The 14,931-nt window shown below is 41.1% G+C and overlaps 1 pseudogene; it reads right to left on the minus strand.

Annotated features, from left to right (window-relative positions):
• Window positions 1-206: 206 nt before the first annotated feature.
• Window positions 207-350, minus strand: LOC149990418 (small nucleolar RNA SNORA48; annotated as a pseudogene).
• Window positions 351-14,931: the final 14,581 nt, after the last annotated feature.

Below are 14,931 nucleotides of genomic sequence, written 5' to 3' on the forward strand. Positions count from 1 at the left end.
CCAACCCTTAAATAAATCTGTAAAATGCAAATTTGATCAGGCCATGGTAGAGGTTTGGTATGTGCTTTCTTGCCATGGATTATTTTGATGGGCTTCCACTCAACAAAGTCAGTACATATTAGAGCTGGTATGCTAGAAAGCCCCGAGTACATCCAACATTTCTTTATATTTTCATATAATTTTGGAAGGATCATCTTATACATTTTTTAAGTGCCCTGGGCATGAAATAGCTCTGGCCACCAACCCAGGCATCAAGATAAGATGGACAAAGGATTGTATGTCTGCTTTGTCCCTGACAGATATAAGAGCAACACCACCAATCAGGTATCTCTTTGCCTATTGTCAGGGCATTACCTTATACTTGAACACAGATAACATCATCAAAGTTCTGTAGAAAAGTTGGCCTTTTATGTTGTCTCCTAAAGTCCAGGATGGTGAAGAACTGACCCCAGCTTAATGTGACCTGTTTTGGGCTTTGAATCAATCCTTAAAGCAAACCCTTAGCTGACATTTATTTGGTTCTTTGGCTCCTGACTAGAGATCCCTGTTCTTTTTGTTTGTTTGTTTGTTTTTTAAGAGAAAATGCACTATTGCTTTATACCACTGAGACTTCTATTATGATGTCTCTGTTGCTATCTCCTAGAATGGGGCAGCCCTCCCTCAGCTAGATAACTAGTTGGATATCACAAGCAGCTGGAGGAGAAAATCCTTTTTAGTAGCAGAGCAGGCTTTTCATATAGGGCATGGACCAGTAAGTATTCCATTCACTTCTTAGACTGAAAGGCTGTTGCTACAATGCACTAAAACTAAGGTATGTAGCTGGGTGGAGTGTCTATGCCCCTATCATATTGGGAGGGCTGATGAGGCAAATCCTTGGTGGAGAGAAAACAAAGAGAATGGTCTAGATAGTGAATGAGTAAGGCATACATCATCTCCAGAGTTTAGAGTAATGCCAAGGCTCTAGAAGAAAGGTAGATTAGGTAAGGAGGTGAGAATGAGGGAGTAGAAGTTGAGGGCAAATACCGAGCAATGAAGATTGCTTTTGGCTCATTGTTAGACCTTAGAGTGACATCTGAGTAAGTCTGAATAATGGTGGGTCAGTCACGGAGCTGAGATCCTCTGACGCTTCTGTCCTCCTTATTTTGCTCTGGTTGATCCTATCCTCAGCCACCAGGGATTGGGTAACCTTCAGTCCCTTTCTCCCAGGCTTAAGAGTCTTTGGGAAGACCAAATGGAACATTCATGTGCACAGTTCATGATATAAATCAAGTAGAGAAAAATACATTTTGGTGCAGTCATTGTGTCAACTCTTATTATTTTGGTTCAGCATGCCTGCATATATAAGTCTCTTTTAAGGAACCATAAAAGGGATACATGAAATAACATTTTTAGGAGGCATGGTCACTCGCTTCTATTAATAATTACTACTTGCAAAGCCTGGAAGTGCTTAAGATGTTCATATTTTTTGAATGATTGACTGGCTCCTTTATTTATACATATAAGAAAAAAAGCCAAGTGGGGAGAGGAAATCATCTGTTGCTGCAGAAATGTGAAAGTCACATTTTTGGCACTGTTCCCTGGTTGATGTCATTCTGGGGAATGTGCTAAAGGCCATGATTTTCCAGAGGGAATATATATACATATATATGTATATATATTCATAGCAGGCTGTTTGTGGGCATTATTGCCCCCTCTGAAGTCAGGCCTAAATGAAGCTGCGTCTTTTTTCTGCCTAGTTTGGCAGTACCAGGTCAAGACTCCTCTGAAGCAGGAGTCCAGAATCTTTATTGGTCACTTTTCCCAGCCACTCCCTGCACCCTAGTATACCTTCTGAATCTTCTTTTTAAGGGCCTCTCAGCTGCTTGGCCTTTACACAAGCTGCTGGGAAGGTTGGTTTTTCCCTGCTGTGTGGGAGCACTAAAGGCTGCCAGGGGTGTGTGTATGTGTAAGGGCCCTCCCTGAGCTGAGTCCTGAGGTAGACCACAGTACACTATGGATTGGGGCTTGGACTCAGATGTTCTCGTTCCTTCTTACTTCCTAAATGGGCCCAAAGCTTAATGGGCTACAGACCCTACTGCCACTTTGTAGTAGTCCTATACCTACCCCCTTCTCCCTTGCCCATCCTGGTCTTCACGTTCCTATACAGAACTGTCAAGAGACTCTTTAAAAACCACTGGTCATGGTTCAGAGGACTTTAGTTGGGTCCATATAGCATAAAAAAAGGAGATATTTGCATCATGAAATTGGCTAGAACTTTACTGAGGGCCACATATAGTTGTGGCAGGGTTCTCACTATTTCCCCCAGCCCCTCAGCACATAGGCAGGCACTTGAACTTCACGATCATTCCCACCACCATGCCTTTACTCTCACTTTGCTGAACACCTGTTTCACCATGTGCCTTGCACGAAACTGGCTCACTGTCATTACTGGCTCACTGTTGCACCCTCTTCCAGTTTAGGCCTCTTTCCTTAGTTTTTAATGCCCTCTAACACTTGATTCCAACTTTTATCTCCAGTTTGGTCTTTGCTGTATTTATAGCCATTTATTAATTTTGTAAATAGTCTTCTAATTCAGAATGATTAGTGCATCAATGAAAGTTTATATAAAGCATAGTAATGGTCCAAAAGAGGCTGTGATCAGTTCTGCTTTGCAGAGTCAGAGAAGCCTCACAAATGAGATGGTGCTTAAAGCTGGGTCTCTATGGTTCAGAAGGAGCCCATCAGGCACACATGGTTCAGTGAGAAGGAGAAGGACAGTTCTCCAGTTATTGACAGGGCCCTTATCCTTCTCTTGAGAGTGGTGCCTAGAACTTTTCTCACAGCCTCAATATCCTTGTATCCTGCTATAAGCATCCTAAGGCCAACCACATCAAGAGGTCAAGCTCAGAGAAGGGAGCTCAGGGTAGGATCATATCTCATACAGTAATAACAGTGGGGGATAGTTCCTTAGAAAAGGTCTAATTCAATTCATTTATTTTACTGATCAGGAACCTGAAACCCGAAAAGGTTAAAGGACCTACCCAAAGCCATACAGCTCATTAGTGACAGTAGAGCTAGAGACAGGACTCCTGGACTCTTATTACCAGGGCTCTTTCTACAAGGTTGCTTTGTGACCTTAACATCTCCCAGTTGACTGTTTGATCTCCTCCTGTGAGAGCTCCCGTCAGCCTCAGTTCACTCAAGGGTAGTCCCTTCGAAGTCTGGGCAGCAATGTTTGTAGCCACTAGCTCCCTCTGCAACTTTAGGAAAATTAAATTCCTTCTCTGGGCCATAGATTTTAGTTTCCCAATTTTAAAATGAGTGAGGGTTAACTAATAAGTGCTTTTTGTATCTAGGCCTTATTGAGAGGGGCATATAGCTAGTAGTTTGTACAGGAGCTTCGCTTTTTTGACTATATGCTGGAGTTGAGTATAGGAATCTGAAGGTGGCTGACTGAAAGTGGTTAAAAAACAATGCAGACAGAGCCCGAAAGCTTTTTTACCAGCTTGGAAACATACGTACTCCAAATGTAAAGTTCTTATTTTTAATGTGATAAAACTGACCCAAGATGGCAGTAGGAGTTCTTCTAGAAAGTTAGTGAGGATATGAACCTAGAACCTAGGTCTTCTGACTCCAAGTCCAGTACTTTCTACCAATCCATACCACCTCATTGAGCTGGTTGTGTACTGTACAGGACAATTAAAAAAAAAACCCTTGTAACTAAGTTGCAAGGTGGGCCAAAGTGTTTGCAGCTGGACATTATCAACGGAGAGATTCCAAAGCTTTGAGAGTAGAGGAGGGTGTAGTTGCCTCCTCAGACTCCATTTGGGGATATTGGAGATATCCATGGGCCTGAGCCCCACCATGTATTGGGGTTCATGGTCTAGTTATCCCCACTTTCCTCCCTTCTAATTGCTTCCTATTCATACAATCTTTCTTCTCATCTCCTCTCACCAGCATATGACTAGCCCATTCTCTTCTAGGCATAAACAGAGATCATCAATCTCTGGGTTAATTTACCTCCATTTGTTTACTCTTCATAGTAACTTTCAAAGGAACAAAAAAATCTCACAAACCACTTTTGCACTTGCTTTTAATTTCATGCTGTTTGAGATTAATTGATTTTGTGCTCTCCCAGAATGCTCTGGTAGAAAAAAAAAAGTTAAAGTTTAGCTTCTTCCATTTTGGAAAAGGACTTGGCTTATACCATATAGACAATGTTTCACTCATTCTTATACTTGCCAACACATTTTGTTCTATGGGTTGGTTCAAGTGGCCTGCAAAGCACTGGAACTTTTTATGTATGTATGTATGTATGTATGTATGTTTATTTTATTTATTTATTTACTTTTAGAGAGGGGAAAGGAGAAAGAGAGGGAGAGAAACATCACTGTGTGGTTGTCTCTCACTTGCACCCCCTACTGGGGACCTGACATGCAACCTAGTCATGTGCTCTGACTGGGAATCGAACCAGAGACGCTTGGCTCGCAGGCCGACCCTCAATCCACTGAGCCATAGCAGCCAGGTGGAACTTTTCTCTTGTGAGTGGAGCAGGTGCTCTTCTTGAAAGATGGGGGAGATCAGGAGTTTTGTTTTGGACATGTTGAATTTAAGAGGTCTATTCAATATCTAAATGGAGAAGTTAAATAGACATTTGGATGTATAAGTCTATAATTTGAGAAACAGGTGTGGTTGGAGACATAATTTTGGGATTGTCAGCAAGCTGATGACATTTTAAGCCATCAAAATTGATGAGATAAATTAAGGAGTAAGTGTAGATAGGAAAGAGAATTCCATGAAAGTTCTCAGGCAATAGTTTATCAAGGAGCTGGGAAACACCCGAAGCTCATCCCCAGGGAGAAGCAGCTTTGTTCTTTTTCTCAGATTGGTGTTATTTGACTTCTGGTGTGTAGTAGAGAGTGCGACCACTGGTTCATTTTACATCTCGGGTACATCACGCACATGTTCCGGATCTCAGTTTTGTCATTTGTATAATAAGAGGGTTGGGTGAGGTAATGTAATGTTCTAGAATGATTTATCATTTCTATTAATGGGATCAACAAAGGTCTGCTTATATGTACTTCCTCTTTGGATGACCAGCATTTGAAGGCACTTCTTAAAGTAACAAGTCCCATGCAAAAAATAACTGACATGGGGGCTTCCAACATGGCTGCAGAGTAGGTGGAAGCTACATTCAACTTCCCTGTACCAAACTGGGTTTACAGCTAAATTATAGAGCAAGCATCCTGAATAACCAACTGAAGACTAACTGAACTGAAATATAACCAAAGACTTACAGAAGAACCCACATAAAGACTTATAAAAAGGGCAAAGATGAGGGAAGGGATGGCCCCTGCATCCATGTGTGGTGGCCAAGAAGCTGGAGGGATATCTCAGGCTGCAAAACTCCCTTCCCCCAAAAGAAAAGAGCCTCAACACTATGCAGGGATCTTTAACCCAGAGCACCAGAGGTGGGAAGAAGAGCCTACATAGCATCTGGTGCTGAAAAATCAGTGGAGATTCAATCCATCTGGGTGATAAGGGGGTATGCTAGAGAACCAGATGCCACCTTCCCAGGATTGAGCACTTCTATTGTTATCACACCAGCCTGGGGAGTGTACTGCATCAGTCCCCCAACTACTGGGGACACCACCCTGCCATGCTGGGATCATGCAGAAAGTTCTTCTGGCTGTACCCAGCAAGGACCTTAGGGGCACTCTTTTACTTTTTCTGGAAAAGCTCTTGGCAGAGTCAGACAGTGATCTAACTGTTTAGATTTGGAAAGGTGACCATTCTTCCCCATTTTGAGCCTACAACTGGCACCGCCCTCCCCAACCTGGTGACTCACTTCTCCTACCCTTCCACTCCCCGTGGCCCCACTTTTCTGAGTTCAGTTCAGTCTCTCAGTGGGATCAGAGTGCCACACGAAGCTGGAACTTTTGGAGCATGATTCTAGGAAGGCTTCTGTCTAGTAGTCAGACAGGCAGGTGCTGGGTCATGTGGCTACATCATGGGAATACCACTCCTATCTCACCTGTGAGCTCAGCTTGTGCTATTCCCCTAACAAGAGATTCATCTGACTTCTCGTTCTGGCAACGGGGGACCCTACCTGCTGGACTCATCCCCATGGGGGAATTTGAGAGCTGCTAGGAGCTGGTATCTTCCGTGCACACAACCCTCAGAGGCTAATGCACAGGAAGGAAAAGAAGTACCCACTCCCATTCTATAGGCTTGCCAGCAGCCACCCCAATGGGAGACTGGATTGGTCCACCCAAGTGCTGGTAGCCTTGCCTTGCTGAGCTCAGCTCCATAGGGGGAAGGGAGTGCTGTTTGGGGCTGGGACATTTGGAAGATTGTCTCCCTCAAAGGCTTTTCCCTGGGACTTGGATAAAGTGCCTACTCCCTTCCTGTGGCCTTGGTCAGCACCACCCCCAATGGGAATCTCTTTTGATCTGTCTTTCGATCCTTGGTGACTCCTTCCTGCTGAGCTTGCTCTTGCAGAGAGGTGGCTGGCTGCGACCAACCTAAACCTATGGTGTGTTCCTCCTGAGGAAGCTAGAGTTGGAGACTTTGGAAGAAAATGAGACGTACGGCTCTGGAGTAGGGGCCACTTTCCCCTCATTCGGTACCTGACCACATGACCCTGAAGTAAGGGACCCACTAGCCTTGTCCTCCTGACCCTGGTCACGCCTCTATACCAAGCTTGTGGCCTGTGGAAGGGCCTGTGGGTTGAGGCCAGCCTGGGCCTATTCTACTATAGTCTTTTTTTCAGAAGGCTCTGGAGGAAGATCAGGCAACCCCAGGGGGAGGCAGAGTAGCCAAGAAGTGTAGGCGAACCTCAGAGAGCTTCCGGCCTTTCATGCATTGTTCCCAGCTCTAAGCTACAGGAAGCCAACTCTTACTCACAGATTGGTTCCTCCACACACCAAGGCCCAGTACACAAAGCCACAAACAGTGGTAGCTCCACGCAGGTAGCCCAAGGCTGGTTATATACAATGTCTGATGTTGACCTGTACCTGAACTCCACCTAAGTTGACCCAGAACCAACATAACCAGTTGTGGGCATCAGACAACACCGAAGCTCAACCCAACTTGCCACATAAGAAGTGCACCCAAAGGGGGATTCTGGCAGGCACCAGACCCTTCTGGGAAAAACTCTGCTTCAGTTGGTAGCCCCTGCACAGCAACTCATACATGGTGATTGAGGTTTATCCTTACAATCAGCCACTTTGAAGGGTTAATTCCACCCATAAAAACGTCAACAACATTCAAGATTCAACTACAGCAGAGGGTGCACATAACCCACAAGAAACATTCTGGAAGTACCGAGCCCAGGTGATCTGAAAGATAGCACCACTGAGCCCAACAAGACACCTACATCATAAAGCCATCATAAAAAGTTTGGGAGACACAGAAGATTTACCTAATAAACAAACAGAAAAACAGGGAAACAAAGAAAAATGCCTCAAATGAAAAAATTTAAAACCACAATGTGAGCCCTGGCTCAGATGGTTGGAGTGTTCCCATAACCAAAAGTTTCCAGGTTCGATTTGTGGTCAGAGCACACATGTAGGTTATGGGATCAATCCATGGTTCAGGTACATAACATCTTTAGTCCAGGCACATATGGGAGGCAACCAATTGATGTTTCTCTCTCACATTGATGTTTCTTTCTCTCCTTTCCTCAGAAGCAATGAAAAAATGTCCTCAGGTGAAGATAAAAAAATAAAAATAAAAAATAAAATCACAATGTGATATCACCTCACACCTGTGAGAATGTCTTTCGCCAATAAATCAACAAACAAGTGTTGGCAAGGATGTGGAGAAAAGGGAACCCTAGTGCACTATTGAGGGGAATTCAGATTGGTGCAGCCACTGTGGAAACCAGTATGGAGTAACCTCAAAAATTAAAAAATGGAACTGCCTTATGACCAAATAATTCCATGTCTGGGAATATATCAGAAGAAATCTGAAACACTAATTCATAAGAATATATGCACCCCTCTGTTCATAAAAATGTTATTTACAATAGCCAAGATTTGGAAGCAGCCCAAGTGTCCATCAGTAGACAAGTGGATAAAAAAGCTGTGGTGCATTTATGCAGTGCCGAAGGGGTTTAGCAAGAAATACTCATATTGATGAAAAGCAAGGATCTACAACCAAGACTACTCTACCCAGCAGGGTTATCATTTAAAATTGAAGGTGAAATAAACAGCTTCCCAGACCAAAAAAAAAAAAAAAAAAAAAGCTAAAGAAGTTTACCACCAAACCAGGATTGCAAGAAATTTTAAAGAGCCTTCTTTAAAATGAAGAAAAAAAAATTTATGAATAACACATGGACACAGACATGGACAATGGAGAGGGGATTGACTGTGGGCTAGAAGGGTGGACTGGGTGGAGAGGGGCAAAAGGGAAAAATTAGGACAACTTTAAAGAATAAACAATAACAAAAGAAATATATAGAGAGGAACATAAGTATGAAGAATAAAATGACAATAAATAAGTACTTATCAATAATAACCTTAAAGAAAAATGAATTAAGTGCTTCAATCAAAAGACATATGGTAGCTGAATGGATAAGAAAAAATGGCCTGCAAATATGCTGTCTATGAGAGACCCACCTCAGAACAAAAGATACACACAGACTGAAAGTGAACTGATTGAAAAAAAAATATTCCATGCAAATGGAAATGAAGAAAATGGGGTAGCAGTACTTATGTCAGACAAAATAGACTTCAAAACAAAGGTCCTACAAGAGACAAAGAAAGTCACTACATTAATACCAAAGGGATTGATCCAACAAAAGTATACAACCTTTGTAATAGATGGACCCAACATAAGAGCACCTAAATATATAAAGAAAATCTTGGTGGACATTAAGGGAGAGATTGACAGCAATACAGTCATAGCAGGGGATTTTAACACCCCAATATCATCAGTGGATAGATCTTTCAGGTAAAAAAACCAACAAGACAAAAGTGACCTTAAATAACACACTGGATTGGATGGATTTAATTGATATTTATAAAACATTTCATCCCAAATCAGCAGAATATATATTCTTCTCAAGTGCATATGGAACACTCCCAAAGATAAACCACATTTTAGGATGCAAAAGAAGTCTAAATAAATGCAAAAAGATTGAAATCCTATCAAGCATCCCCTCTGGCCACAATGACATGAAACTAAAAATCAATTACAATAAAAAGCTGAAAAATCTTCAAACACAATGAGACTAGATACCAAGTTATTAAAGAATGAATGGGTTGACAGTGAAATCAAGGAGGAAATCAAAGGTTACCTGTAGACAAGTGAAAATGAACACACAACAACCCAAAATATATGAAGACACAGCAAAAGCAGTCCCAAGAGGGAAGTTCATGGCCTTACAGGCCTACCTCAAGAAGTAAGAAAAATCTCAAAAAATCTAACCCTACACATAAAAGAACTAGAAAAAATAACAAGCAAAACTCAGAGAAAGTAGATGGAAAGATATAATAAAGATTAAAGCAGAAATACGAATAGGTCTGTCCAGAAAGTATCCAGCCACATAATATGAAAAATAGAGACATTTATTGAAGAAGATGGAAGATATGAGACAACAATGCCTCAGTCTCCTTCAACATAGGCCCCTTGTGACTTCACACAGTACTTCCAACTGCAACATGATCTTCCTTCTGCTCTGGTAGCAGAAACCACAGAACGAATTTTGCCATGACACATTTTATGCCAAGATCCTGTGTCAAATGTTGGACACAATAGTTTTTGGAATCCCCAGATCAGATTCTAGTTCTCACACTGTCATTTGCTGATCTTTGTTGATTGCAACCCATAAATGTTCAACATTCTCAGGTGTTCTGCTTGTTGCAGGCCTTCCAGAATGTGGATCACTTTCAGTAGATTCTTGTCCATCTTTGAAGCATTTGTACCACACTTTTATTTGTGCTGCACTCATTGCATCATCCACAAAAGCCTTCTGAGTCATCTGAATAGTTTCTGCAGAGGAATGTTCAAGCTTAATGAAAAATTTGATTCATATTTGTTGCTCTACTTGCTTAGTCACTTTGAACATGATGGCCACATGATACCCATGCTCACTCAATAGTGGCTGATGCCCCCACTGACTAGTACAGTGAAGTTGTCATTGTTCACGAATGTGTATTAAAGTCCATTCCTCTTGGCTGCCAGGTTACATTGATGTCATGAAAACTATTCTCTTTATGTTAACAATGGCTGGATCTTTTCTGGATAAACCTCATAAATGACATATAGACTAAAAAAAAAATTACAAAATATCAATAAAACCAAGAGCTGGCTCTTTGAAAAGCTAAACAAGATTGACAACCTTTAACCAGAGTCATCAAGAAAATAAGAACAATGACCCAAGCAAATAAAATCAGAAAAGGAAGAGGAGAAGTTACAACTGAAATCACAAAAATACAAAGGATTGTAAGAAAATACTATCGACAAGTAAATGCCAACAAACTGGACAACCTGGGTGAAATGGTAAATTCCTAGAAACGTACAGTCTTTCAAGACTGAATCAGGAAGAATCTGAGAATCTGAATAGACAGACTACAACTAATAAGATTGAAGCAGGAATAATAAAAAAAAAAAAAAAAAAAACTCCCAGGAAACAAAATCCTGGACTGAATGGCTTTACAGGCAAATTTTACCAAATTTTCAAATAAGAACTAACACCTGTCCTCCTCAAACTATTCTCAAAAAATCCAAGAGGAGGGAAGTCATCCAAGCTCGTTTTACGAGGCCAGCATTATTCTAATTCCAAAACCAGATAAAGACGTTACAAAGAAAAAAAAAAATAGGCCAATTTCCCTGATGAACATCCTAAAACCCCCAACAAAATATTAGCAAACCAGATCCAGAAATACATTAAAAAGTTCATACACCATGATCAAGTGAGATTTATTTCAAGGATGCAAAATTTGTACAATATTTGCAAATCAATAAACGTGATATATTAAAAAAAAACAAAATGAAAGGTAAAAACAACATGATCATATCAATAGATGCAGAAAAAGCATTTGATAAAATCCAGCACCCATTTATGACATAAAGGCTCAGCAAAGTGGAAATAGGGGGATCATACCTCAACATAATAAAAGCCATATATGACAAATCCACAACCAACATGATCCTCATTTATCAAAACTAAGAGCATTTTTCTTAAGATTGAGAAAAAGACAGAGATGTCTCTATCCCACTAGATTCGGAACAATACAGGGATGACCCTAGACCACACTTATTCAATGTAGTACTGGAAGTCCTAGCCAGAGCAATCAGAAAAGAAGAAATAAAAGGCATCCAAATTGGAAAGGAAGAAGTAAAACTGTTAGTATTCGCAGATGACATGACAGTGTACATAGAAAACCCTAAATACTCCACCAAAGAAATTAGATCTAATAAATGAATTTGGTAAATTTGCAGGCTATAAAATTAATATTCAGAAATCGGTGGCATTTCTATACACCAATAATGAACAATCAGAAAGAGAAACTAAGAAAACAATTCCGTTTACTGTTGCTAGAAAAAAAATGTTACTTAGGAGTAAATTTAACCAAGAGGGTGGGAGACCTGTACTCAGGAAATTATAAGATACCGAAGGAAGAAATTGAAGAAGATACAAGTAAGTGGAAGCATATACTGTGTTCATGGATTGTAAGAATTAACATCATTAAAATGTCCATACTATGCAAAGCCATATTTAGATTCAAGACATTTATTATTAAAATACCAATGGCATACCTCACAGATCTAGAAAAAATATTCCAAAAATTTATATGGTACCACAAAAGACCCTGAGTAGCTTCAATGATCTTGAGAAAGAATAAAGTGGGAGTAATCACACTACCTGATATCAAACTATACTACAAGGCCACTGTAATCAAAATAGCCTGGTACTGGCACAAAAACAGGCATATGGATCAATGGAACAGAATAGAGAGCACAGGAATAAACCCATGCCTTTGTAGTCGATTAATATTTGACAAATATTTGGTAAGGGCATACAGAAGAGTAAAGACAGTCTCTTCAATAAATGGTGTTGGGAAAATTGGACAGGTAATGCAAAAAAAATAATTAAACTGGACCACCATCTTCCACCATACACAAGAATAAACCCAACATGTATAAAACACTTAAATGTAATTCATCAAACCAGAAAACTCCTAGAAGAAAACATAGGCAGTAAAATTTCAGATATCTCTTGTAGCAATATTTTTGCTCTTCTGTCTCCTAGGGCAAGGGAAACAAAGGAAAAATAAACAAATGGTCTACATCAAAGTAAAAAGCTTTTGCACAGCAAAAGAAATCATCAACAAAATAAAAAAGGAACCTACTGAGTGGGAGAACATATTTACCAATGACACATCAGACAAGGGTTTAATCTCCAATATATATAAAGAACTTATACAACTCAACACCAGGAAGACAAACAACCCAATTTAATAATGGACAAAATACCTGAATAGACACTTCTTCAAAGAGTACCTAAAGATGGCCAATAGACATATGAAAACATGCCAACATTACTAATCATCAGAGAAATGCAAATTAAAACCACAATGAGGTATCACTTCACACCTGTCAAACTGGCTGCCATCAATAAATCAACAAACAACAAGTGCTGGCGAGGATGTGGAGAAAAGGGAACCCAAGTGCACTGTTGGTGGGAATGCAGACCGGTGCAGCCACTGTGGGAAACAGTAGGGAGTTACCTCAAAAAATTAAAAATGGAACTGCTTTTTGACCCAGTAATTTCACTGCTGGGAATATATGCTAAGTATCCTGAAACACAAATTTGAAATAATATGTGCACCCTTATGTTTATAGTAGCATTATTTACCATAGCCAAGATCTGTAAACAGCCCAAGTGCTCATCAGTAGATGAATGGATAATAAAGTTGTGGTACATTTACACAATGGAATACCACTCAGCCATAATAAAGAAAGAAATCTTACCCTTTGCAACAGCATGTATGGACCTGGAGATTATTATGCTAAGTGAAATAAGCCAGTCAGGAAGACAAATACCATATGACAAATTCCACTGATATGTGGAATCTAATAAACAGAATATGCTGATGAACAAAATAGAAACAGAGGCATGGATACATAGAACAGACTGACAGCTGTCAGAGTGGAAGGGAGTTGGGGAGCTGGATGACAGAAGTTGAAGGTATTAAGCAAAAATAAATATATATATATATCATATATCGGCAGCCGTCCGTCTCGAGAGACGATGGTGTAGCTTCTTAAGAGTCTATCTGCACCGCCGAGAATGGCTGTGCAGTCCGACTCGGGAGTGACACGGTATCTGTCTCCTCCCGTGTTGAATCGACATCTTGCGATGACGCTGGAGTGTCCTCTCCAGTGAAGCTGAAGCTACAGAGCCTGGGCAGGGTGATATGGAGGGTCTGCTGTTGCCCATGCAGCAGACCCCCCCTCTCTTCGCAGCTGAAGGGTCCAAGGGAAAGACGGAGTCAATACAGCTTGGCTTCAGGTGCGCCGCAGGAGTTGCCGGTGTTGACTACAACGTCAAACCGCCTTAGGGACTCCGGCTCCGGATTTTCTGTCGGGGTTTACTCCCTTAGCCTTTCCCCTGAAGAGGTATGCCGCAAGGCAGCGGAGGTTTTTTGGAATCAGAGTTTCTTTCTCTGATGTGCCCTGACTGGAAGATCGAACCAGCGACACTTAGCTCGCAGGCCGACGCTCAATCCACTGAGCCAAACCAGCCAGGGATATATATATATCCCAACTCCCTTCCACTCTGACACATACACACACACACACACACACACACACACACACACACACACATATATATATATATTTAAATTTAACACATAGACACAGACAACAATGTTGTGATAGCCAGAGGGAAAGGGGGTGGTGGTAGTGGTAGGTTGACCAAGGGGGAATAAATGGGGATGGAAAGAGACTTAACTTTTGTTGATGAGCACACGATGCAGCATGCAGATGGTGTTTTGTTGAGTTGTACACTTGAAACTAGTATGATTTTATTAACCAATGTCACCCCAATAAATTCAATAAATAGAATAATCGACAATGTTGTGGTTATGTCCCTTTGTGAGATGTTGATGTGTAAAGGTAATCGACCTGGGGAGTCAGCACACGTAGGTTTCTTTTTTTTTAGCTCTGGCCAAGTCATGTGATCTTGAATATGACCCTTACTTTCTCATCTATAAAATGAGAGGCTTCATTTTCTTCCAGTTATTTTCATTATTTTGGAAAGTGGAAAAAGTCATTTAAAGATGAAATCAGTTTAGCTTTTCTGAGAAAGCAGGTTAGGTAGGATTGAGGCTCAGGTCAACTCATAGTCATCCCTTGAGCCACTTTGAGAACTCCAGGTCACCAAGGAATGAGCTCCCAAGGCCTCTCCAATTCTGATGTTCTGCAATTTAAGCATTTCCTCAGCATCAGTATAAAGTCCAGAGGTCATCAAACTTTTTCTGTAAAGGCTTAGATAGTATTTTAGGCTTTGTAAGCCACTATGATCTCTGTCTTTTCCTCTTCTTCACACCTTCCTCCTCATCCACCACCTCCTCCTCTTCTTCTTTTGCTCTTCCTCCTTCTTCTTCCCCACTTAAAGTGTAAAAATCTACTCTTAGCTCATGGACAGTACAAAACAGGCTGTGGATCAAATCCAACTTGTGGGCCATAGGTTGCTGACCCCTGAAAAATCTACAGTTGTGACTCTAGCATTGAGCCCCTGTACATGAAATCAAGTGTGTAGATTATCCTCCATCCCCAATAAGACCTGTGTACAGCCTGCAATTTCCAAACTGCTCTTGGCTGTGCCAGAGGAGGGCAGGGGAAGGTGCAGATCACAGGTGGAACCTGAAGCTCAGGCCCATCTGGGGTCCTGCTTAAAGCAAACCAGCTCCCCCTCCCTCACAATCCTCTCGTCTG

Source organism: Furipterus horrens, unplaced genomic scaffold, assembly GCF_987537825.1.
Source record: "Furipterus horrens unplaced genomic scaffold, mFurHor1.1.pri manual_scaffold_17, whole genome shotgun sequence".
Taxonomy (NCBI): domain Eukaryota; kingdom Metazoa; phylum Chordata; class Mammalia; order Chiroptera; family Furipteridae; genus Furipterus; species Furipterus horrens.